This window comes from Melanotaenia boesemani, chromosome 3, assembly GCF_017639745.1.
Source record: "Melanotaenia boesemani isolate fMelBoe1 chromosome 3, fMelBoe1.pri, whole genome shotgun sequence".
Classification (NCBI taxonomy): domain Eukaryota; kingdom Metazoa; phylum Chordata; class Actinopteri; order Atheriniformes; family Melanotaeniidae; genus Melanotaenia; species Melanotaenia boesemani.
In genome coordinates, this window is record NC_055684.1 from 36,849,216 (window position 1) to 36,876,339 (window position 27,124).

General features: G+C 39.7%; 1 long non-coding RNA gene across 3 annotated transcripts; it reads left to right on the forward strand.

Annotated features, from left to right (window-relative positions):
• Positions 1–773: 773 nt before the first annotated feature.
• On the forward strand, positions 774–6,194 carry LOC121635646. 3 transcript variants are annotated; one of them, XR_006009506.1, is made up of 5 exons: positions 774–973; positions 3,264–3,447; positions 4,156–4,211; positions 4,317–4,387; positions 4,736–6,194. It is a non-coding gene; the product is annotated as an uncharacterized LOC121635646 (long non-coding RNA). The 3 variants fall into 3 exon arrangements; XR_006009504.1 differs by lacking the exon at positions 3,264–3,447; XR_006009505.1 differs by lacking the exon at positions 774–973 and having other exon boundaries at positions 3,142–3,447.
• Positions 6,195–27,124: the final 20,930 nt, after the last annotated feature.

A 27,124-nucleotide genomic window follows, 5' to 3' on the forward strand; every position in this document is an offset into this window, starting at 1 on the left:
CGAGATTTTGATTTTTGGGTTTTCATAAGCTTTAAGCCATAATCACCTAAATTATAGCAAATAAATTCTAGAAACATCTGACTTTCCATATAATGAGTCTATATATTAGTTTACCTTTATGAGATGAATCACTGAAATAAATCAACTTTTTGTGTGATATTCAAATTATTTGAGTTTCACCTGTATGTACAGACTTTTCCTGTCTTTTTTATTTATTTTTTTATTTCTATGCATCCATACTACATCTATCTAATTATACACAGCTTAATATGAGAAAACCTACATTTTCTTTTCTTTTTTTTCTTCTGGAAAGTGCGTGAAAGTAATTGCTTTCTGTTACTGGTGATACGCAACATATCCCACCCATTACTTAGCACTTCTGAACGTGCTCCAATGAAACACATACATTGATGTGACAAAAGTTAACAATTATTTCTTCAACTCATAACGAAAATATGATAAAACATTCCCACCTGATTGAGTACAAACAGCAATGATGCTCTCATCGTATCTTCCTGCTTAAGCACATACATTCTCCATTTATCACACCAAAACTAGAGAAATAAGGGCTGAAGGATGAAGTCACTCAGATAGAGTCTTCATTTCTGAGAGATTTAGTTAATTAATAAAACTAATGGTGATCTACTGTGACATATGGGATCTGGGACATCTGGGATGAGAGCATCACTCCCCCTGGATGAAAAATCTCTATTGTTGACTGAATGATATTTGCACTTTGAGCTGAAATGGTTTCCTTGCAGCGAATGTTAGAAGTGATGATATGCAGAAACAGAGCTAACAGAGCTCCAGCTTGTATTATAAAACTTACTGTGTGTGTGTGTGTGTGCGCGCGTGTGTGTGTGAAGCTCTCTGCCTCAGTAGCATGAAGCTGGAGGAGCAGGGCCTTCCATCATCTTCACCCTGTCAGCGCAAAGACAAAGAGCTGCCTCCGAGCAACCAGAGCTGGTCATAGGTGAGTCACACACTCAAAGCTAGAGCTGCAGTCAGACCGGTGTATGATGACACACACACATATACTCATTGGGCCACTAGAAACAAGGCTAGCTGGTGGAATAGCTAACTGGAGTGCCCTTGGCTTGATCTTCAGGCCGCTGTTACAACAGCACAGTAGATACACACCACACTCTTTCCACACACACACACCTACGTTAATAATGTCCCACTGTTCACTGACCTATGTTGTCCCTCTGACCCCCCACCTAGGGGCTCCTGCTGTTCTGTCACACTGCTCTGAGATCTACCCGAGTCTCCTGCTGGGCTGCCAGGACATAATAATCTGAGTTAGAGGCACAAGTGTGTGTTGTGAGTGTGTGTGTTGCAGTGGAAGGAAAAAAGGCTAGGGGACATTAGCAGTAGATGACTACTGGTGACCAGTTGTGTGTTATACCATTTCTGCCCTGTACATTTGTTTTATCCTGTGGAAACTGGAGGATTGTGGAGATAAAATCTCCTTATTTGCGTGTTCTTGATTGTGTTTTCCAGCTGCTTTCATGTTCACAAAGCTGCTGCTGTAAAAGGTGAAAAAGGCACTCTTCCATAAGAAAGCACGATGTTTTCAGTCTGCCTCATTAAGTCACACACTTGTTTCAGCTGTGGCGGGTGTTAAAGCACCGTGATGATGATGATGATGACTTCTCACTTAACATTTTCTAGAGATATCAATGATTAATGGAAGTAATGAGTAATGGAATATTTTATGTAATTATCTCAAGAAAACAATCTTTTCTTGAATAAGATGGTATTCATTCATTCTCTGTACCGCTTTTTCCATGACAGTAAGCTGGAGCCTAACATTAACAGGTGAGAGGCAGGGTACACCCTGGACAGGTCACCAGTCCATCGCAGGGCCAACACATAGGGGGCAAACAACCATTCACACACACTTATAGAATTTAGAGTCATCAATTAACCTAACATGCATGTCTTTGAATGGTGTTAGGAAGCTGGAGTACCCGGAGAGAACCCACACATACACAGAAAGGCCCCCAAGGTTCAAACTTCCCCCCAGCCGAGATGCGAACCAGCGACCTTCTTGCTGTGAGGCTGCGGTGCTAACCACCACACCACCATGCAGCCCTGAATAAGAAGGTATAGAATACATATATATATATTTATTCAATAAATACATACGTATACATATATATATATATATATATATATTCTATACCTTCTTATTCCAGTGTCGCTGGGGTGTAACCTGCCTCTCTCCTGCTAATTGCTGCAATAGTCTCTAGCCCCACCGACCCTGAACTGTGTAGACTAAATAGTGTAGAAACTGAATGAATGAATTGTTTGTGGTGTACTGGAAGCAGTGCTGGTTTCCAGTCTAACTGTTGCTGGAATCAAGGACCTGGAGTGAAGCACACTGTCGCTCATGGAGCTCTGCAGGGCTGTCAGTGTTCAGGAGGCGGGTGGGACAGGAAGAGGGGCTGTTCTTCAACATGGATGACAGCCAAAGACCCATTAATGCTCCTTTACGTACGTAAACAGCGACGTCCGTTTCAAGCATGGTCATATGTCGCTATCCTCATACTTCCATGCATCTTTACGTTGCCATGGTTTTTAAGTCAAGTCCTCCACTAGTGGGCAGTGCTGAGTTCAGAGTTCACTCCCACAAGCCGAAGTTTCAAATGGTAATGAACCAGTATGAAGTTGTTTCCAACTGCCCAACATGCCCTAAACACCCATATTCTTTCTTCAAAAGCTTGTGCAATTTCTGCAGTTTTTTGTCCTTGTCTTAATTCTTCTTCTGCTTTTGTGTTCCTTTCCTAATCCTCTTCTTCTCTGGTTTGTTCCTTTTGCTGGTTGCATGTCAGCTATTCTGCTCAGCACTGCTCCTGCAGTTTTCCAGTGGCATTGCTTCTTCTGCATCAAGTGACGGATAGTTACGCATCGCTGGTTCATGCAGCCGGACCACACATCTGGTTGGGAGATGGATACGCAGAGCCTACAGCGGTGACGGTGTAACCAACCTGATGCAGACACCGTGGGAGTAGAACTGAGCCTTTAGTCATCATCCTCCTCTCCCTAGGCTGAAGTTATGACGCGGCTGACTTGTACAGATATTAATTACATTTTACTGATTACTCATACCAGATTTACACATATACATGCCAGGACTGTAACAGTTCTCATAATCTTGAGGTAATGAGAAAATTAACTTTGACTGTTTGACTTGTGGTGAACGAGCTGTTGGGACAATCGATGAGCCGGGTTTCCTTCGTCCTCCTGCTTTTTTTCAGTAGAAAAAATGCTGTCCTCAAATGAGCTGCAAACTGTTGTCCAGGCAGTTTGATCCACCTGAATAAAGTGCAGTGAGACAGCAAACCAAACCAGATGAAGGTGCAACATTTCTCTGCGGTCCCCCACCCAATCAAACTCCACCCGAACTATCCTGGTGTAGATCCACCCAAAGTATCCATGATGGTAAGAATTGCTGCTGGTTATTACTTTCCACTTGCTCCTCGCTGTTGTTTTTCTGACAATGTGGGCTGTATAATATTTGCACAAAAACCATACTTGCTTGTATTACTAAGTGTGCATCTCCAGAGAAAGTGAAGCACTTGTGTAAAATTCAACAGTAGAAAAAGTCTGAATCTAATTATCAACATTTATGGTGCTCATGAGTGAAAATAGGCATCAAAAGATTCCTTAAAAATCATTACACAACTACAGTATCTGAATCATTTCATTAATATCATTAACGTCCGGATATAAAAACTTTAAACTAACAAAAAACTATGGTAACAGAAAACATTTAAGGGCAATAAAAATATAGGAATAATGCCATCCTCATTAAAGAATATCATGCTTCCTTTTGGAAATGGTGCAATCTGATCTCCTCTGTTGAAGGCAGCCAAGCTGGAGTCATTTCAGAGGGATGAGACCAAAGTCAAGACTGCTCAGGCTTTACTGAACAGAACTCAAGAAGCTGCTAAAAGACACAACATCAGAGTTTTACCACACAATATTTTGTCCAAATTAAATTACAATGACTAAAATTCTATGGTAATTATGTAATAATGCTTTCTGTGAAAATGTATGTTAATTACAAACAACAAGACAGTGTTAACTGAAACTTGTGTGGATCATATTTATTTTTCCCAGTCCATGATATGTTTTTTTCTTTTGCAGGGGTCTGATACGGCTGATTTTAGGTTTACATTTCTGCTTTTCCTTTTTGTGATCTTGTGAGTTGTCCTGTTGTTTCCTATTGACATTCTTTTTTGTGTTCACTTTTTCTAGTGTTAAATTGTCTCCTCGTCTCTCCTGTGTATGTTTATTCACATATTTAGCATGGGGTTTCATATATTACGTTGCATCTCGCCATGATCCTCAGCATTTCACCACAGAACACTGAACCCAGGTAAGTACACCTTTCCAAAAAGAAAATGTCTATAAGCTGGTAAATGAACAACTGAGGAGATCACTTGCTCAAAATGTCCGTGTTAACTCAAAATTTACAGGCTGCACCGGCTGTCTGCTTCATGCGGCTACTGTACTCAGAACGGATTTAGAACTGTATCGATAAGCAGAATTGATAACGACATTAACATCAATACACTCTTAAAATAAAGAAGATGCTTTGATGGGCAAAACATTTTCTAAACATCTATAAAAGAACTCATTACATATTATAAGCATTGGTATTAAATCCAGACTTTACAGCTGAACGTCTAAGCTGGGACCACAATGCTTACCATCTGTGTTTCAGGATATGAGCTGAGGCCTCAGGAAGTGACTCCAGAAGGAAGAATAGTTTATGGGCAAAGATTACAGAAAGCTCAGCAAACTTTGCCCAGAGAACCGCAGCTGGAGCAATGCAGCTAAGAACGGACTGACCCTGATTGGGTGTCTTTGTTAGTTTAAATGGTCTTTTCTAGATTGTTTTTCTCACATCGAGCACTAGCTCTCTGTGTGTCTTACTATTCAACTTTGCCGTGTTTATTGATGTGTATTCTTGTTTTTGCTCTTGTTATTTCTTCGCCAACTCACTGCCGTCTGTTCCTCAGCTTGAAAGTGTCTGACTCTGCTTGTTCGGACCAGTGTGAAAGCTTGCTTGATGGAAATGCAAATGCTGTCCTCAATGTCTACCCTCATCTTCATGTACAAACCCGAGAACAGGAACTATAATTAAACTATTATTCAAATTATAAAAAGAGAGAATATCGTGCTCACTTGTATTTTGTCTTGTGTATGTATCAGGTTCAGCTACTGTATATCCATCAGCAAATGTACTGTATGGCTTGTAAGAAGAGCAAATGTGGATGGATTGTACACATATTCCTCTCTTTACTCTTCCCTTCCAAAGAGCAGAAATTCCTGGCCAAAGAGGAGCCTGTCCTGAGCCAAGGGGACCTGCCCTTTGCACCCTCCTCCTGTTCGTGCTTTGATTTCCAATATGTCCTCCCATCACCACAGATGAAGGCAGAGGAAACATTTCCTCAACTGGCATTGCTAGCAAGACCCAGGGGCAGCCGAAGTGGATAGGAGGCAGAAATTGGAGAATAATGTAATAGAATATTTGATTGGGCTGTGATGGGTAGGACACTGGGAAGTCTGCCATAGTAATGTGTCTGAGCCTGGCCGGAAATGTGCATTTATTTCCTCTCTCCTCCTATTTCTCATTTTCATCCAGTTGCAGGTTGTGATTTGATAATAGGACGCTGCTGCTTGGCAATGTGGCCTGCAAACCCAGTTCCTTTAGAACTAGAATTCTGAGCTTCCTGCTGTGAGGCATCCATTTAAACACTGGTAGTTAAAAGAGATGAGAATCCTTCTATGTGCCAGTTTTATGCAAAATGGGAGAAGTGACCTTAATGAATTATTCCTGATTAGAAATACATAATTCATTTACCACATTGCAATTGGGTTAAAAGTTATGCAGCCATTACACTTTACCATTGCTGTGTAGAAGCTGGTAAATACCAGTTGATAATTTGTGTGAGGTGAGGGCCAAACTGTAGTTTGGTGTGGTTGGCGTTGCTTCAACTGTTTGTAACCTGTAGTCTGTGAACTTTTTAGGGGGATAACCATCTTTTTTTTTTTTTTTTTGGTTTATGTGCAAATGTAATTGTTAACAAAGTGCTCTATGGTGACATGTCTTAAGTCTGTCAATCCTGTAATTAGCATGTAGAATGTCAGATTATAAATCACAGAATAGCTTCTATTCAATAAAGTACCACTCATAATTTATTTTTATTTATTAATTAGTGTTTATTTGATGTGAATAATCACCTTGTTAGAAAACACCGTTTTGCATCACGTACTGAACCCTTTAAAGCCTGACCCAAGAAAATTCTATTTGAGCAAAAAACACTGCACACATGCACTCAAACATTTAGAGAAGGTTGAATTAAGTTCAACTGTAGTTCATTTTATGTACATTCTGACATCATACAAAAAGTCTAATATCCCTAAATGTTTTGTGAGTAGTGTATTTATACATGAATTATACCAGAAGATACAGTCTGTAAAACCTCTGCTGATCCCTTCTCTTCCACTGCTGAAACTGGTCCGCAGTCCGTTGCAATCCATTTCACTAATTCTGTCACAGGCAGAGTTAATCAGTTTCTCTGTGAACACCTGGTTGAATGTTGCTTGGCACAATTTGGCTGCTAGTGCTCGTGTCAGCTGCCCTGCTCCTACTGACCTTCAGCTTAGCTGTTGCAGAACCTGCAAGGAACAGTGCAAATGTTCAAAAAACCACCTTTCTTTTATGCAAATGTCCCATTCAAGGGGTCAAGTAAAGTGCCATCATTTGCCTCAATATATATATATACATATAAAGTAAACATAAGTTTGTTTTCTTGAGATAACCAGATAAAATATTCCACTACTACAATAAAACAATCATTGATATCTCTAGAAAATGTTAAGTGAGAAGTCATCACCCTTATTAATACACCTACAGCTCAGCAGACTTAGTGTACTTTAGCTATTGTGGCCTCATGACAATCCTTTTGTCTTGCAAGGTAAAAAAATGTTTAAATTAAGGATATAAGACAAGAAAATTATTAACTTTCCGCCTTAACTTGCCATCATCTGCTTCTTCTTCCTATGAAACAGATGCTCAAAAATCTATCAGCCAGCATAGATGCAGCCAATCATAGCTCTCCTATGCAACCTGAAGGTTTAGCTTGGCTCCTTGGTGGGTACCTGGTAATTGCCGAGAGCAACTGTGCACACCTGGTAAAGCTGCCATGGGACATTTGAGTGAAGTTTGAAATGAGGGAAGGGTGAGAAATGAATGAGGGATGTTTTGGTGGAACAAACAGACGGTCAGGACTGGCATAGAGAAGCATGGCCAACAAACCTGATGACTCATCTGTGAGTCGCAGTACGACATTGTGAAGTCACCGTCTCAACTTTACTTCTTGCTGAGTTTGACTCGCAAAACATCATTTTGTAACCCTGCAATCCTAAACTACTGTGGTGATTATGGCATTATGCTTCCTCAGCAGTGCAGTGCCCTGAAGAGAAGAGCAATCATGCTGGTGAGGGATTTTAAATTTCACACTCATACTGTGGGGGGATGGGAAATGGGGTGCTTTAGACAAGGTGCTAATTGAGGAGAAGATGCACCACCTGTGTGTATTCCAAGGCAAACTTTCATACAAAGAGCTGATGTGGGGGCATCATACTGCGAAGGCCAACGATCGCTAGCTCACTGCTTTCCTCACCTGTGGGGTGCTGTGTGAAGCCATTTTGAATGGGACCCCAAGTATGCTACAAAACTATTCTTAATTGCACCTGAATGTGCAAAACAACCACCCTACTGTTATATGATGTGTATGTGAGTGTAACACACCACATTTTTTTTTAAAGACACAAATGCACAGGTAGCTGAGGCTTACTTCCCACTGATGTGAAACACAGAGCAGCACAGGCAGTTTCAGCCAGAGGCTGTGCGTTGGATGGCTTAGGGCCCAATTCCAATGTCCGTCTACTGATTGGGGTTGTCAGATACGCTGGTCGCAGGAAATCAGAGCAAAGCTGAGGACTGTTCCTCCAGTCATCAATCACCTGCCTGTAGCCACCATGCAAGCCAATCCGCCCAGGCCCCAGGCCAGAGGATTCATCAGGGGGGACAGAGCCTGACATCCAGAAAAATGCGCTAAACCCTCCACATGTCAGGACAAACTGGAGACAATGTCACTGACTTGCTCAGCATGAGAAGGTCTACATTAAAAGTGGATAAAAGAGATATAAAATGTACACCCATGCAGTATCTACATCAATTTTTTATTTTATTTTTTTTCAAATTTTTAACAGTCATTCCCAAAAGGCTTTATTTCTCTCCTATAGCAAGAAACGGATGTAATACTGCACACGTGCATGTGTGTGCACCTGTCTCTCACCCTCACACAAGCACTCACCCAGGCTGAGGAGATGAAGGGGAGAGCGATCTAGCTGAAAATGATTAATGCTTCTTTTTGTCCATCTTGGCATCCGGAGCCCCTGTGGGACCAGGACAGATATGGTCCTGCTTCAGGGATTCAGCCACCCTTTGCCCCTCAACGCCCCTCCTGAGGCTGCAGGTAAAGGATCGTTCCCTGTAGCCAGCGCCAACCCCTCCTCAAAAAACTCCCATGGGTAACGCAGTATGGGCCCACCTTGGAGCTCAGCACATTAAGCAGGGATGATATTTATGATGTGGAAATGGCTGCTATTTATTCAGTGTACAGAGGAAGTGGAGATGATTCATCGTAGTCCCTCAGACCTTCCTCTCCTGTTTTTTTCTCACAAATCTATTCAACTCATGTTTCCGGCTATCTATTGTATTCTCTGCTTAGTCTGTAAGGATTTCCCTTCAACTTTTTTTGTTTTAAAATATTCTCAGGTCACCTGGAATTCTCTGAGTTTATTTTGTATTGATGCACATTTAGACACAAAACTCACACCTGACTGACCTGAACTGAAAGAAAAAAATAAATGTTCTCTGGAAGTAACAGAGTAAGAAGCTGCACACTGATTAAAAGAAAAAGGATAGTTTAGAGAGGTTTGGGTTAGATATACAGTATCATATTCAAACTTTTGAATGTACGGTTTGAATAACGGGCGAGCTAACAGAAACTATCTGATGTTTCTTACATAAAAAGCATAATATTCATTTTTCAGTTTGTTAATTTATCTAAAATATTAAATTTCCTGCACATATTTCTTTATTATTTGTAATCATTTTGCATTGATTCCTTATGCAGCCATCCACACATGGGGCACTGCACTCTGATTATTGGATTTCCAATCCACAAGAAGGACAGTGACAAACAGAGCAGGTTGAAGACAGCTGTTTTATATGTGTGGTTTATTTAAGTTATTTTTTGTCTTTCAGCTATTTTATAGAAGTGATTTGTTGCTTTTGAAGGCCTGTGTAGAATAAGGCAAATGATAGACTACATGAGTATCTGCTTTCTGTTTGCTCTGATTAAATGATTGAAATTCATGCATGATTTATCCTCGCTATACGAGAGGTTTCTGATTGTATCGGCTGATTGTAGGCAGCAGTTGCAGGATGTTTTTGGCTGGTTTTAATTCCACCAACAGGTCCGTATGGATACAAGATGAGTTGGTACCCATTTCTTCGCATTTCCATAAGCAAAAAATGGGACGTGTGCCAAGTATCTGATCTGATCCATCCTTATTTTAAATTTTTTGTGAAGGCATCCTTTGATTGGGTCCCAGTCTTACCAATCTGACCCGAAAGGGTGGAGCTTTGCAACCGCTGACTGGCCAAAGGACTTGTGTAAATATATGGTGGACTTTTTTTTTTTTTTTTTTGTTTAAAGCCACATGCAAAGAAGAAAGAACACACGCTGCTGGTTGTCCACCATCCTCCTCCTTTATTTCCGAGGGGATAAATGTTTACACTTTACAATAAGGGTCCATAAAAAGCATTCAGTAATGATTAACTATGGTAATCCTTATAAAGCATTCACACTTATTAAGGCTTAGGTCAGGCTGGTAATGCCTTATTTAAGATCAGGTAAGGGTGGCCTGATGACATACACAGTACAACATTAGTAAATATTTACTTATGACATTACTAATGGTTCATAGTGCCGATCCAGGTAATGTGCATCATATAGGGAAGGATTAGTAGATGCATTAGTTAGCTGTTACTTAATGCTTATTCACCAAAAATCTACACCATTAGTAAACAATTACATGAGAAATTTTTAAGGGCTTACTAACATGTTAACTGACATCGTAACTAATGCTGAGTAAGGCATACATAATGACAAATAATTACATAATTTAACTTTTGTTAACACATAATAATGCATTAAGTAAGGTTGAGTAGTAAACATTAATTGTCTACATATTAATGCATTAAGTAACATGCTATCAAATGCTAAGTAATACGTTATATTAGATAATAATACATTATTCAACATTTAATTAATGCTTAATAATGCACTAACTAATGTTAATTAAGGGACCCTTAAGTGTTACCCATGAATTTCTTTAACCACAATAATTATGTAATGAAAATCTGATATTGTAGTAGCCCTAATTGTTATTAACATTGTCGTTCTTTACTTTTTCACTATGATGAATTTCTCATTTATAAAAGGCTTTCGAGCAGAATATAAATCAATAGTTTTACATTATAAATCAATAAGAAGAAAAAAGGACTTTGTTTGAGGAAAACATTAAAAGCTTGTAGTCCAGCCTTATGCCTCCATTCACTGTTTTTTAAAGTCAAGTTAAAGTCTTCATATAATGGAGTCCATAGTTCATATTTTCAACACAAGAACAGCAGGATATTAATGCTATAAATAACTTTAGAGAAAAAAAAGAAAAGATGGAAACATAATGCAAAAGCATTAAAAAAGTCCACAGGAAACATGGTACACCTGTAACACATCAATACCTCCGATACCACATCAGGGGATCTGTGACCACTTCGGAGAGTATTTTTTAGCCTGGCTGACATAACACATACACACAAACACACTCAGAACCCAGGGGACTGAGGGGAAAATAAAATGCCGAGGGGAGGAGTCTGGGAGAGTGTGACAGTGGATCAATAGTTGTGTTTGTGGCGGCGCTCCCACTGGACTGGAGCAGTATATGAAAACCCACTGCTGATGGCTGAAGGTCCTCTCAGAACATTCTCTGTGTGTTTAGCCTAGAGCCAAGGTTAACCCCAGCACAAAGACGCCACAAAACCTCAGCCTGCCTCCCCGGGGTTACATACATTCACACAGGCAGGAGCCCCACAGGAGCCTTTCTTCTTTAACGTGTGTGTGAGGCAGAGTGAGTGTGCCTCATGGCAACAAAACGGTGAATACTCAAATACCGCCACAGGCCTGGACAGACACTATAGTCCCTATATATCTAGCCGTTATTAAATTAAAGATGATGCTGTGTTTAATGGTAATCTTGCAGTGAAAACAATGCGGAGGGTGATTATACAGTATGACAGCTACATTAGCACATTTCCATATGGGGCTGGTACTCCTGTTGTGAATAATAAAGTAATGAATTTCATTGAAGGAACACTGTAATTGCAAGCCAAAGCACAGTTAACCTCAGTGATTTATCCAGGCTTAATTTCCATCTTAACACCTCTTTATTGCTTTTACTAGCAATAAACAGTCCCGCTGAGAGGGAGGCAATAACTGTGGGGCCATAACACTGCTAAATCATGCATTTAAAGCAGTGCAATGTGTGTATGGAGGATTCACTGCACTCTGGCTGACTAGAAAACTACACATGCTCAAACAAATCAATGTAACTTTGCTTTCTCTGGATGAAGCTGGATACACAGGGTTGAAAAAAAAAACTTATTTTCCTCCCAAATTATATCTTTCTCACCAGATTTTCCACTGACAAAGGATCCATGTTGTTGTTGATTACAGAGATGGAGAAAAATAGGAAGCTTGTCATGCTTTCTACAGTAATGATAGGATACTTTGTCAAGCAGTTCTCAAGGTGTCTACATTCCTTCTCCTCAGCTGTCCTCCGCCTGTACGGGACGTAACTAGCTGCGATGAGCCCCGACAGGCCGTCATCACCACAGAGGACTGATGGAATACTAATTAGTATGCCACTACTTGAATTATTCATGCATCTTAATTAGAGGAGAGATTTCCCATTAGGCTTTTAGATGTGACTGAAGAGATGGTCTCCTATTTTGTGCGAGAGTTGGTGTGTATGCAAATAAGCGAGTGCATACACAAACACAGGCGTATACATACCTATGCATGTAAACTGAAAATCCATCAGCAAGCCAAAAATGAGAATTCAAAATAAAGAAAACTTTCTGAGCTGATAAATATCATTTATAACCTCTAATTACATAAAAAAAAAAAAAACATATATTTTGCAAACGTGCATACAAAAGGCCAAATTACCACAACTTTTCTGTTCATGCATGAGTAGCTAATAACAGCTGCTTCTCTGCAAGGCTGCACAGAATACATGCACGTCCTATAAGGTTCAATAATTAACTAATGTGCTACAGCTAACAGTAGCAACCAGTGCATGATATTCCTCTCTGTATTTGTGCTTTTCCTTTATGCTGAGGCATGAAGCGCTAGCTGGCCCAAGCCAAAGCAACATCCATCTGCTGCAGTTTAGCAGGGAAATTAGGCACTCAATGTAGCATATTTGTTTAAGTAATTGGAAAGTAATTAATAACCTGAAAATATAATAATGTGCTGAGCAGCAGCTCTTCATCTGCAAACCATCGAGGAGGAATGACTACTGCCAAGTGTGCATGTGTCTTGTCAGCATATTAGAGTGCAGCTGCTTTATGCACATCCAGGAGTGAGATAAATAGGAATGACAGAAGAGAAGGGGAGCGGGGGGAGGAATTAAATGTTGATTCATAGGTGCAGCACTGACAAGGTGCTCTACAAGACATCTCATCGCAGGGTGTTCATTGGAGGAATATTTGGCTGTAGACACTGCAGCACTGGCTCTCATAACAGCAAGGACGGCGGTGAAACTGGAGCCGGAGGATTAGGCTGACATTAAACCCCACCTCTAATTACGCTGTTCAGAGATTGTCTTTTTATAAATATTTGATGAAATGTCATCTGCTGCTTTGAGGCAGCGAAAGAGGGGGTGCATGGGTGAGATCAGGGAACAGTTTTCACACCTACACATGCATGCACACAACAGGTATGTGTGTTAACTTCCCTTATCTCATAAGCTATGCTGAAATGTAGGTTTAATTCAGTCTATTTATTATTGAAAACTCTGACCAAGCAGTAATATTGACAAAATAACCCTGAATTTATTTACCTAATCCTGATAGTTTCCTCTCAGAAAGTGCATCACAAATGTATTTTTATTTGGCAAAAAGAAGGAAATGATGAAAGTGTTTGTTTTATGCAGCTGATTTTTCCCTGCATCAGAAAAATCTGCAGCTCTTTTCTACAACTGCATAGCTTCCAAGCTACACTTCCACTGCTGTTGAGCATATCTAAACCTGTTTTTTTTAACAATGGTTAAAGTTTTAGTTTATCCATACAAATTTAAGTAGTAATTTAAGTAGACCGGATGCAGTCCTTTATTTGAAACGCCAGCAGCAGATTAACCAGCAAATCATGCCTGTGTATAAACTCCTGCAGATACAACTCAGGAGCCTTAGGTAGGTAGTTTACATCAAACATCTGTTTAGAAAAACAAATAAACCTCTGATCTTCATGATTTAAACTAGCTGGTTTTTCTAAAACTGCAGTTGTGGCATTTTTCAGCATCATATTTTCAAGAGAGGTGTTAAAAGAAGAAGAAGAAGAAGAAAAAAAATCAGTTCTCCAAACATAAAAAAATCTTGCTGAAACAGGGTAGAAGATAATGTCTTAACGAGTAGGAGCAGACTAAGGACTCTAAGGAGTAACGATAACAACTGCTTGTAGCAATGAGGACACAAAATGGGCTACAAACTGTCATGAGTAGCGACACTGACATCTCTTTGTAGAGATGAGGTGTTCATGAACGAACCAATTCTTTTGAACAGGTCTTTTAAATGAACAATGGGAACCGAGTCACAGCTGATCGTGAACCATTCTTTTTATATAAATTCTTCACATTGCTTGACATCATGTTGTGAGTTTTTTGCTTTACTAAAATGTTCTTGTGTGGAAAAGTTTGAAGTAAATGTGTTTTGCATGGATGTTAATTGTAGCTGCTTAGTTTTTGTTGTGCCACAAAGTTTTTGGGTGAGGGAAAATGCTAAATAGTGATCTCACTGTCAAAGCATGAGGATAAGGAGCCACCTTATGGAAGCATAAACATAAGCCAAACGAAATTCCGACAAATGTTTCAGAATAATTCCCACCAGGTGGTCAGTTGTGTAAGTTTGAATTATTCTGATCCAAATCTTTTTGCTAAGAGTGATTATTTTCTTGATGAAATTTAGTTACCTCTAATTGAATTCTAAAAAAAAAAAAGATCCGGCTCACTTCAGAGCCATATAGCCCATCTCTACTTCTTTGCTAGCTACATTGCAGCTTCACAAGGAGAGCTTAAAATGGCAGCAAAGTTTAGTTTTTCTCTATCATTTCCTTGTAAAGATATTGACCCTGTGTGATGTTTATTCTGGACTGTAATAGAAATGTTTGATACTGTTGGTTTAGCCACAGACTCTTGTAAGAAGTGATCACAGATGTTAGTCTGTGATGGACTCAGACCTAAACTTTGAAAAACACATTAAGGGAATCACAAAGTCAGCCTACTATCACCTTAAGAATATATGAAGGGTAAAGATCTGATGTCTCAACAGGACCTGGAAAAACTAGTCCAGTTTTCATCTTTAGTCGGCTTGATTATTGTAACAGTGTTTTTACAGGTTCTACCTAAAACATCACTTAGACACCTGCAGCTGATCCAGAACTCTGCTGCTCGAGTCCTCACTAAGACCTAGAAAGTGGACCACATCAGTCCAGCTCTGAGGTCTTTACACTGGCTGCCTGTTCATCAGAAGATAGACTTTAAAGTTCTGCTGCGGTCTATAAATCTCGGAATTGTTTAGGACCAATGGCCTTTTAACCCATTATAGACCTACCAGAACCCTCAGGTCATCTGGATCCAGTTTCTTATCAGTTCCCAGAGTCAGAACCAGACATGGAGAAGCTGCATTCAGCTTCTATGCTCCACATGTCTGGAACAAACTCCCAGAAAGCCTCAGATCAGCTGAAACACTCAGCTGAAAACTGGGGAAACAAAGCATAAACAAGTTTCCACTCATAATCCAGCTCCTGCTGAGTCATGCAGAAGCTCTGTTTCAGTATTAGCATCCTGAATCAACCTGGTTTGTGTCATCAGCCCAGGTGAGGTAATGGCTTAAAAGCCACAGCTTAATTTAGTGTTTCTGACCATGTTCAGCCTTGTACAGCCACCATTTATCATTTTTTCTCCCAGCAGGATATTGCACTATGTCACAAAGTAAAAGCCAAACTACCTTAATAAAATCAACTGAGTAGATTTCAATGTGCTCCTCAGTCATCGAACATGTCTGAGAAGTGGAAGGATTGGAGATTTTCAGCATGAATGCACAGCGGGCCGATGCTAAGATGATGCAAACATGTTGACATGGAGCAGATGAATGTTGAGGCGGCCGAACTGTAGAGAAAGAAAAAAAAAACAAAACATACCCAGCATAGCAATGGGTTTCTGAAAAAGTGCACAGTGATCATAAAATCTAAGAGGACGTAATAAACAGTTTCTCACAAAAAAATCTTGAACTGGAACTTTTTCTCTTTTGGTTGCATCAGAATTTTTGAGTGTAACTTATTTTATGTTTATCTTTGTGGAATGACAGGAAGATTATGCTTTTTATTAACAAATAAATCTATATTTACACTAACTCTTACAGAGCAGAGCTTCTACAACTTTATCATTTCTCTTTTACACACACACACACACACTTTTCCCCAAGCGGCCGGCCAAGCAGCTGCTGTGTGGGGTTCTTCAGGATCGGTGCCTACATTATTGAACTCCGCTGCAGTTTGTCAGGCGTCCTTGAAAGTGTGCATCAAGGGCGATGGATCCAGGTGGAGGAAGACGGGAGGGATGTCCCAGCTCACCGCCACCACTTTGTAGCTCCACCAAGACGTTAAATTGACAGCTGTTTCACTGCTTGAGGGAGCCGTTTTCAGAGTTCCTATTTCCCTCACTGGGAAGCAGCTCATGAAGAACAGTAGGTGATGCAGACATGGTGACGTCGCTGTATGGTTTGGATGTGGACTATATCCACTGAGATGAGCTCAGTATGAACCAATGCCAGGGAACTTTTTTCTTCAAATGATACCATGTATCCTGAAAATGAATATTCATCTTTTCAGTTATGTAATGACTCATTATAACTATCACATAATCTTATCTCACCATGTAGCTTGGTTCCTAGATTCAATCAAATGAAAGGAAAAACAAAAGAAAGGAAAGAGCAGTGACAGACTTCCCACAGTTTCAAGTCGGGATTGTTAGAAGAGCTTTTCTGTCACCTGAAAGTACATGAGGTATTCTGCCTGCTGACATAACCTACTTAGTTTGTTGTTGACGCTGAAGTTGCATTTGATCCTAAAGTCAAATGTCCAAGAGTCCTGAAAGTACAAAAAGGAAAGACACGTGCACACACACCTGTGTCTGACATGATGGTCACCAGCACTGGAGCACCACAAGGGTCTGTGCTCTCATCATTTCTCTTCATGCTGTACACCAGACTTCCAACTTTGTCCTGTCATCTGCAGAAATACTCTGATTACTCTGCAGTTGTGGGGAGTTATCAGTGATGGAAGCTGAGTGCAGAGAACTGTGAGATGGTGCAGAAACAAGCACCTCATCTTGAACAACAAAACGATGATTGTTGACTTCAGGAGGAACGGGAGTAAACATAACACTGTTTACATCCTGGGAGAAGAGGTGGAGGTGGTGGAGGAACACCAGTACCACAGAGTTCAGAGAGGAATGCTGCACAAGCTGCTGAACATCTTCTCTCAACAGAGTGAGGAAAACAGTATGTTCAGTCAGAGGCTTCTTCAAGTACACTGCAAGACAGAAAGGTACAGCTGCCATCAACCTTTGGATAAAGACAATGTGTGTAAATTAATTATTATTATTTCCTTAAAGAGAAAACAAACATTTTTAATTTAATTTAGTTCAAAAGTGTAAAATGTCAACATGTGGAACATAGACATTTATCTGGTATGGTTTTGGGGGAGAGAGTTGGGGTAAATGCTGCATGCCTGGGTGTGACACATTAGTTTATTAGGCATCACTTCATCTTTAGTCAACCTTCCAGTTAATAAACAAGTAGCTTAAGCAAGCAGGGGACTGGAGATATATGTGTGTACAGAAGGATTTTCTGTTTATATCGACCTTGGTGGCTTTTTGGGCTTCCACACATACAAACACACATCTAAAGATGGAAAAAGGATCCTACACAAACATGCAGGGTCTCCACATTCAAACAGGAAATATATTTTCATATGCCTGGGCCACACAACCTTGTCTGCTAACCAGAGCTCATTACAGGGCGAAGCAGCAGTGGAAAAGCAGACATAACCCCCAGATTGTTGGAGCCAACATGAAAGCGCTAAGCTATCAGGAAGACAGAGGGGGAGGAGAGGAGGGAGGAAGGTGTGGGGGTCTGTGTGAGATCGAAAAAGCCGAGCTGTCCACAGACTCGAACGGGAACTTTACTCGTTTGCATAATTTAAGGTTAATGAGGAAACAAAATCTCCCCTCGTTTTTATCACGGTTGGCTTTACTCTGCCAGGGTGAGTTTTGTTTAAAACAGGCATCAAAAGCAGAGCTTTAATGACTTGTGAATTCATTAAAGTTTTACCTCATTCTTTATTATATTATGCAGAAGAGTGTGAGTAGATCTCCTTTTCAAAGAGATGCTCAATTTTTATCTGCCAGTGAAGCAAACATGCAGTAACTTCTGCATCCCAATGATCCAAAGCTGCCGTCTTCCAGTGCACACTTCCCGTAAGAAGGACAGACTTCCACTGATGAGTTTATAACAGAAGATGAATATTCATTCTTGTATGTGGTGGATCTGAGGTGCCAAAAGCAGCATTAGATAAATTATGGAAATTCGACACCTTCTGTGATTTCCACAGTAATATGTGTCACGGCAGAGCGAAATAAAGTTCCTACCAAGTTCAAGGTTTAAGAATTTTATGTGCAGCTGACATAAAATATTAATAAATCTTTATTTCTAAAGCACTTTTCATACAAAGCACATTGTAACACAAAGTGTTTTACATTAGGAACAACAAAAAACCCATCTTAACCCACCAGGTGTCCCAGAGCACAAACCAATGAGTCACACACACTTATTATATATTATATACCCCCAACACACATAAAATAATGTTCCTAACCCTCACCAACTGCATTGGGAAAATTAAAACACTGGAAATTTAAATAACAGATGTTAAACTGACAAAAAAAAAATAAAAACAGAATGAAAAAGATAAATTATTAAAATAAGATTAAAAAATAATATAAAGCAAGTAAAATGAAAAATGATAAAATAGAAAACTAGAAAAATAGAATGGGGAATATGGTTTAAAACATGGGTTAAATATTACAAAACAAGCTCATTGTTCATTGTTTAAAAGCTTATTACAAAAAAATGTTTAAACAATTATAAAAATATACTAAAAACAAATTTAGCATAAGAAACCTGCTGAGGAATACATTTAAATAAAACACAAATTATGAAAGTTCAAAAGATATTTAATTAAAAACCTCATTATAAAGGTAAATCTGAAGTTTTCTTTTAAAAATATCAACACTCTCCTTCTGCCCTCGGATCGTCTGGGAGACTGTTCCACAGGCGAGGACTAAAGCAGCGAAAACGCCTCTCTGTATGTTTAGTCCACACCTAAGTAGACCAGCCTGACCTGGAGGCTCTGGGACACTTACAAACTAAAAGCAAACCTGTTAAAAACTCAGGACTGGAACCTTTAAGAGCTTAAAAATCTAATAAAATAATTAAAAAATCAGTTGGGAAGCACACAGGAAGCCAGAGCAGAGATGATCAGATTGGTGTGATATGACTTCTGCTGATTTTCTTATTTGCATTACTAGCAGTTGTTTGTTAGCATTCCTCTCAACTGTGGAAGTTGGGATTTTTCTGCAATAATCTTTATATTTTTTTTTAAAGCATCAAGTGATCTTTTGCATGGAAGAAGCATCAGATTACATCCTTTTTTAAAATATGAGAACATGCACAGAACCTCAGGCGGAAAGCCTGCAGGTCGCTGTACTCTTTTCTGTCTTTTAAAGAATTATTAAAGATTGAAAAAGCTAAACTAAATAGGCTTAAATACAATACAAAATGTCCAATATGACATAAAGAAAATCTGATGAATTGCTGGTACAGCTCAATCGTGGCAGTTGGTGTGTTTATACCTGTGAATGTTTTGTGACTACACACAACCTTGACTCTTAATGAGTGCTGTGGAGGCAGAGGCAGCCTTTGGCCTCCTCTCTCGGTTATCCTCACAAAGGTAATTGAGCAGAGGGACAAGTCGTTCTCCTTTCCCACAGCCATGTCCACCCCTCCCACCCCCCTCCATGCGCCTAATCACACCTCCATTTGCATGGAGAGCACTGAGAATCAGCCTCAATAAAGCTGCACTGCCTTGAAAGATGAGTTTTTAATCTGGAAGAGGAGATGAGTTTCTGACCTGCACCTGTTTGTTTCCATAGTTTCCTTTTCCTGTCGTACAAAAGTGACCTGCGGGTAAATTTGCAGAGGCAGGATAACTGCTCGCCTCCCTAAGTACTGTCATTGTGCATTCATTAATATCCCTATATCTGAAATGGCGGAGAAAATGGTTCTTGGCGATAAAGGGCACTTGTCGTGTTGGGTGAGACTGTCTAACAGGCAATCAGATGGGCTGACAGCGAGTGTCAGCCTGAGCGGGCGAGTGTGTGGACATGTTTGTGTGCAAGCAATGAAGAGGGCTGCAGTCTTTCGGCGAAGGGTGGGTATTTATTCTTCTTCCATTGCCCTCTATTGACCCATGTAATGGAGAATTTTACAAGGGGAAGTGTTTGAAATATCCTTTGGATGTAGGTAATATGTTCATCTAGCAGGCCCTGCTTTCATTCCTGTACTAGTTTATATGCTGTCACACACACATTGTTTGGCATATTATTATGAGCACAGACAGATTACTTAATCAAATTGCTTTTAGAAGTTTGGATTAACTGATTGACTTTCCTTCACTATTAATGTCTTTCTGCAATAGTTAGAGACTGTTTGGTCCCACATGTCTGCAGAGACATGGTTTTATCTCAGTTATGGACATAAAGTGTTTCACTGAAACCTCCATGTTTGCTTACCAGTGTGCTTGTTACCACTTTATATAGTCCTCTAAATGAAAATGCAGTAAATGCACGCCATGTAGGTTATTAGCAATGACATAATTAAGTTTATACAAGAAAAACTTTGTAAATGTTTAACTGGCAAAATGTGGTATATTTTGCTGTATCGAAGGTAAGACATTACCCCTACTTGTCTGATATCAGCCTCTTCTTGTGCATCCAAGGCAAGTTTATTTGTATAGTACATAAAGTGCTTTTCACATAAAACATTAAAAATATTACAGCGGTGTGCAGAAGAAGCATTAAAAAGTACACAGTTCTGACTCTGGGAACAGTAAGTAGACTTCACCCAGGGCTCTGGTTGGTTCATAAGGAACCAAAAGATCCTGCATGTATTTCTAGTCTAAACCATTCAGTTCTTTGTAAACTAACTTCCAGATTTTGAAGTCAGATCTTTGACCGACAGGAAGCCAGTGTAAAGATCTGAGGACTGGAGTTTTAAGATCCACGTTCTTTGTCTTGGTGAGGACTGGAGCAGCAGCGTTCTGGACTAACTGCAGCTGTCTGATGGAGTTTTTAGGGAGACCTGTGAGGACAGCATTACAAAGGTCTAGTCCAGTTATTCCCAACCTATTTTCCTTCAGGACCCTGTCATGCAAGGCAAGTGTATTTGTGTAGAACAATTCAACGACAGGGTGATTCAAAGTGCTTTACAGAGAATTTTTAACATCATCACACAGCAGAAAATAAGAAGCAAAATTCACAATTAAATAAAAAAAAAGAGCATTAGTTTAAAGATGACCAAATTTAAAAATTTCAACTTAAATTTAACTTAAAACACACTTAAAGTTTTTCCTCCCTGCAGTTGTCAGACTTTACAATATATATATATATATATATATATATATATATATATATATATATATATATATATATATATATATGTATGTATCTAAACAGAAGAAGAAAATCTAAATTGTATTACAGATATTTTAAGTTGTTTTTCATTGGGCATAATCCCTGACCTGCACCATCTCATATCACTGAAATTCACTAAGTGCTCTGAGTTAAACAAATAGTCTCATTATTTATGATGAAGGTAAGGAAGTTGTGTCGGGGTCACAAGATAGTTTGAGATTTTAGATCAGTTTCACCTTTCCAGAGCTGCAAAATCTCATCTCGTTGTCATGGAAACCTCTATGCAGGTTAGCGTTCTAATAAACCCAGGGATTCTTGCACCTTCACCATGAAGCCTGAACAATTACACCAAACCAAAATGTGCACCACCTATGAGACACATCCAGACTGACTACAGTACAACAAGGCTTGCAATCTCAAACTTCTCCAGTGACTTTAATAAGCAGCCAAGAGATGAAATGTTACACAGTGAAAGCTCCAATCAACTCATGTCCAGTGTAAACACACTGAGTCTTTGTACACTGCAAGTAAACAAAGGTAAGACAAAGTTTACACACAGTCAATGTGTTCAGCTTCTTCTAATGATTAAAATAGCCAGGCCAAGATGATGCTGCTTTGGAAAAGCAAATCACTCGCAACGCTGAGCACAAACAAAACTTCAAGCATATTTATCTGCACAAACAGCTCATCATATCTCCCCAGCAGAGAATAAACACCACACACACACACGTATGCATGCAAAAATGAATAGCTTTGATGTTTGCACACATTGTGACACACACCCACAGCCCCCGAGTAAAAATAACAAACACACCTCCTATTAGCCCGATCTCCTGCATCATCCAGGAGCTGAACTTCATCACCTTGTTTACTGCATCTGTTTGTAGCTGGATGTGTGAGTACTTGAGCCAGGCCATTACTGCTCTGCTTCACATTGTTGCCAAAATCACAGGCGACAGGCCACTTTTCCCTGCCGCTCGGCACAAGCCGTCCTCTCAACGCAGGCTGCAGCCGTTTGACGGCGATAGCATCCGACACACACAGGTTTCATATATTCAGCCTGGGTATGAGACGACAGCAGCAGAGAAGGAGGCAATGGAAAGTAACCGTTACCGCTATTAACTGTCAAAGTCACCTTCACCCCAAGGCACAACCGGCCCTGCACAAGACAAACACACATTCATATGCTGCAGCCTGTGCTGCTCATGAAGTTGATGGATCGAACAATCAGGAACATGTGTCTTCTATTTGGAAAAGTTGAGATCCAAACCAGTGAGTTCACCAGGATGCACCTTTACTAGATAAACAGCAGAAGATGCAGGACGGGGGCAAATCTGCATGGATTTCTGCATGATGTGAGTCATTACTGGGTCTGACTGCATCTCACTTTAGTTTTACTCAAATAATGGCGCTGGAAGATGGCAACGTGTCATCTAAACACCTGTAAGACCCTCCACCAGGAAAGCTGGGGAGTCTAATTATCGGCCTCATGAGGCAGCGTTCTGCTGTTTTAATGAGGGGTGCTGGCTTTCAGGGGTCGCATCAAACAAACTTCTGCCATTCCAGAGGATATCTCCTCCAGGATGAAAGCTGCTTCCTAAAGGACGCTGGCAGTCTGACAAAAATGAAGGTGAAGGAAAAGCTCATCAGGAAGGAAGAAACATTTGAAGAACAAATTTGTAGCAAAATGTGTTTTTTTTTTATCATTTGAGGGTTGTTACTCTAAATGTTGATGAAATTGATCAAGGAAGGAAGGGGAAGAAAGAATGGAGGATGGAGACAAAAAATGAGTGGATGGAAGGATGGCGCTACAGATGGGAAGAAATCAGGAAAAAAAATAGTACATATAATATCAAGGACTGGCTTAGTTATGTAGATGGTATGGATGGAAAAATGGATGAAAAACAGGAAGAAATATGAGGTCAATGTGATGTAGATAAAATGATGATAGAGAACAGGAAGTGATGTAAAAATATGGTTAAAAGTAGGATGGTAGGATGAATGGTGGATAAAAAATTGAATTAAAAGCTGAAGAACCAGAGCTGATTGTACATTGTAAAAAAAAACAAACAAAAAAAAAACAACCAACTTAAATGAATTGTTTGAATTGATGACAAGTGATTAAATGAAGTGGATCAAACATCAATTATTAAGTTTGTTCAACTTGACAATTTAATGCTGCTGCTGGTGTTAGTGATGATGATGATGATGATGCTGGTGTTAGTGATGATGATGATGATGATGCTGATGGTGTTAGTGATGATGATGAGGATGCTGCTGGTGTTAGTGATGATGATGATACTGATGGTGTTAGTGATGATGATGAGGATGCTGCTGATGTTAGTGATGATGATGATGCTGATGGTGTTAGTGATGATGATGAGGATGCTGATGGTGTTAGTGATGATGATGATGCTGATGGTGTTAGTGATGATGATGAGGATGCTGATGGTGTTAGTGATGATGATGAGGATGCTGCTGGTGTTAGTGATGTTGATGAGGATGCTGCTGGTGTTAGTGATGTTGATGAGGATGCTGCTGGTGTTAGTGATGATGATGATGCTGATGGTGTTAGGGATGATGATGAGGATGCTGCTGGTGTTAGTGATGTTGATGAGGATGCTGCTGGTGTTAGTGATGATGATGATGATACTGCTGGTGTTAGTGATGATGATGATGCTGATGGTGTTAGTGATGATGATGAGGATGCTGATGGTGTTAGTGATGATGATGAGGATGCTGATGGTGTTAGTGATGATGATGAGGATGCTGCTGATGTTAGTGATGATGATGATGCTGATGGTGTTAGTGATGATGATGAGGATGCTGCTGGTGTTAGTGATGATGATGATGCTGATGGTGTTAGTGATGATGATGAGGATGCTGCTGATGTTAGTGATGATCATGATGCTGATGGTGTTAGTGATGATGATGAGGATGCTGCTGATGTTAGTGATGATGATGATGCTGATGGTGTTAGTGATGATGATGAGGATGCTGCTGATGTTAGTGATGATGATGATGCTGATGGTGTTAGTGATGATGATGAGGATGCTGCTGATGTTAGTGATGATGATGATGCTGATGGTGTTAGTGATGATGATGAGGATGCTGCTGATGTTAGTGATGATGATGATGCTGATGGTGTTAGTGATGATGATGAGGATGCTGCTGATGTTAGTGATGATGATGATGCTGATGGTGTTAGTGATGATGATGAGGATGCTGCTGATGTTAGTGATGATGATGATGCTGCTGATGTTAGTGATGATGATGATGATGATGATGCTGTTTGTGTTCGTGATGATGATAATGATGCTGCTGGTGTTAGTGAGGATGATGATGATGCTGCTGGTGTTAATGATGATGATGATGATGATGCTGCTGTTTGTGTTCGTGATGATGATAATGATGCTGCATGTGTTAGTGAGGATGATGATGATGATGCTGCTGGTGTTAGTGATGATGATGATGATGCTGATGGTGTTAGTGATGATGATGATGATACTGATGGTGTTAGTGATGATGATGAGGATGCTGCTGATGTTAGTGATGATGATGATGCTGATGGTGTTAGTGATGATGATGATGCTGCTGGTTGTGTTAGTGATGATGATATTGTGTTTGGATAGTGTAACACAGGCTCTTGAGAACTTTGTTAATTTAAGAAAGTTAATTTTATATTAATTTGAGGTCTAATTTTTTATTGTCGTTGTTAATATTAAATCATTTTTAAGCGTTTCTTTAAAATATTTATGATCATGATTTTTATTCATAATTTATTATAATATCTGTACAATCGTGTGATTTTCAGCATAAATATGGATGAAAAGATATTATGAATGAATGGTATCATAGTGAAAGGGAAAATGTTGGTATCGCTTATCCCTTATTAACATTATACTTAATGATATAGTATTTAAACCAAGTAATTTATTAGTACATTCTCATTGCACTTTAGTTCATTAAAATTAGTATTTTACTGCAATAAGGAATATTGAAAATTTAATTTAATTTATTTCTGCTACTGGAATAATGTGAAAACCAGCGCTAGATGGTGGTGGGTGTCCCAACATCACCTAAATGTAAACACAAGTCAGGCAGTAAAGCACTTAACTCAAATTTATAGGGTAACAATCACAAAATTCCCATGAGCCCTTGCAGTCTTTGCTCGATTGGTTTTAAATGGTTTTAAATCTGACTTTCAAGTTGAACTAATTTAATAAATTAACTTAATTCAATCACTTGTTACAAACAGAAGTAATTCAATTAAGTTGGTAAAACAATTATGTTGATTTTGAGTTAATTGGATCAACTAAAGTAGGTTGTTCTCACTAACCAAAAGAATAAAAAACATAACTACAGCCTGAAAACACTTGTTGTAAGGCAAAATAAGAAGTTATGAAAAGTGTTAAATGGATGGAAAGCAAAGAATGATGGGAATACTTTGCTCCTTCTGCTGGAAACATTCCAAATATTCTCTTAGGTTGAACTTGAGTGTTTTGCACGGGAAACTAGAAGAGACGGCTGAATTGTATTGATTGAGCTGCTGGAAGACAGGCTGGAAAAAAGCAGATTGTCATGGGGCGGGGGGGCATGTTGCTTATTGCAACTTTTTAAAATCTGCCTCCCCTTCACTCAATTTCTGGAGACAGCCAAGGTAATTCAAATCGATTCCAAGTCCTTCAATTACAGACACACTGACAACAGTTTGCAGAGAGGGAAATGGATTTTTTCTGCTCATCTGCGAGCCAAGGCCAAACCGGAGGACCTGAACAGCAGCGCTGTTACGAAGCACAAAGCTGACATCCTACTTCACTCCTGTCATTTTTACTCTCAACATGATGTGCTGCTTTTCCTCTATAAAACTTACCTTAAATGTTAATAAAATGATCGCATATATGGGTATATGTTTGGTTTTTTTAAGAACTTATGCATAAGAACATGCAAACACTTCATACATAGGTAGATGCATTAACTTGCTGACTTTTGAATAACACAGAATTGACCACACACGTGCACGCTGGCTCACACTCCTTATCTGTCCAAGCTTGGTCAACAGATGTGCAGGCAGAAAATTGCAAATATTGAGCAACGTCTTGTCCCTGAAAAATGAAGCACAATAACCCGAGGCAATTCATACCGTTATTGCTTTTTTATGAACTAATATGTTCATAGTTGTTGCTTTCAAATTACTCAATAAATATCCAATACTTCCTTAGAGACGGCCTTGACCCTGATGTCTGAAACAGCGCTTTTCACAAGCAGCAGTTTCCCCAACACGCTTAAACACTGGAAGCAGCTTCCTAAAGTGGCAATTACTGTTCTCACATCAATTTAGAACCACATAAAAAAACATGTTGCAGGAAGGCAAAATAACGGAGACAAATAAACTGAGCCACCAAGAGTGAAAATAAAACTCCTGCTGCATAATAATTTGGCTTAATTAAAGGAGCAGCCCATGCAAAAGGCTCGTTTTCTCACCTCTGGAGGTATTAGCCGAGTTAAAAGCAGTGGGCTACATGATAGAAGTCTTTAGGCTGACCTCCAAAGCTTCTCTCCCCCTCATCTATATTTATATGAAGGAGCGGCACTAATTTTGCCCAGTAAATCAGTGTGCACATTTCGTTCTGACCTCCAGCTTGACACTGAATTAAACAATATCAGGGGCCGAGAAGCCCGCTTTAACAAGCCTTAAATTCCTCCGTTCAATCCATCAGCGGGGATATTTCTGACACACGCAGGGAAGAGCATGAAATAAGGCAATTATTGAACCCTTCAGCCCATTTTTACGGCTTGGCTGGCTGGCACGGTGCAGCACAGAAACGCAGTTTGTCTCCAGATGACTCTGGCTGATAAGGATGCTAAAAATTAATACCTT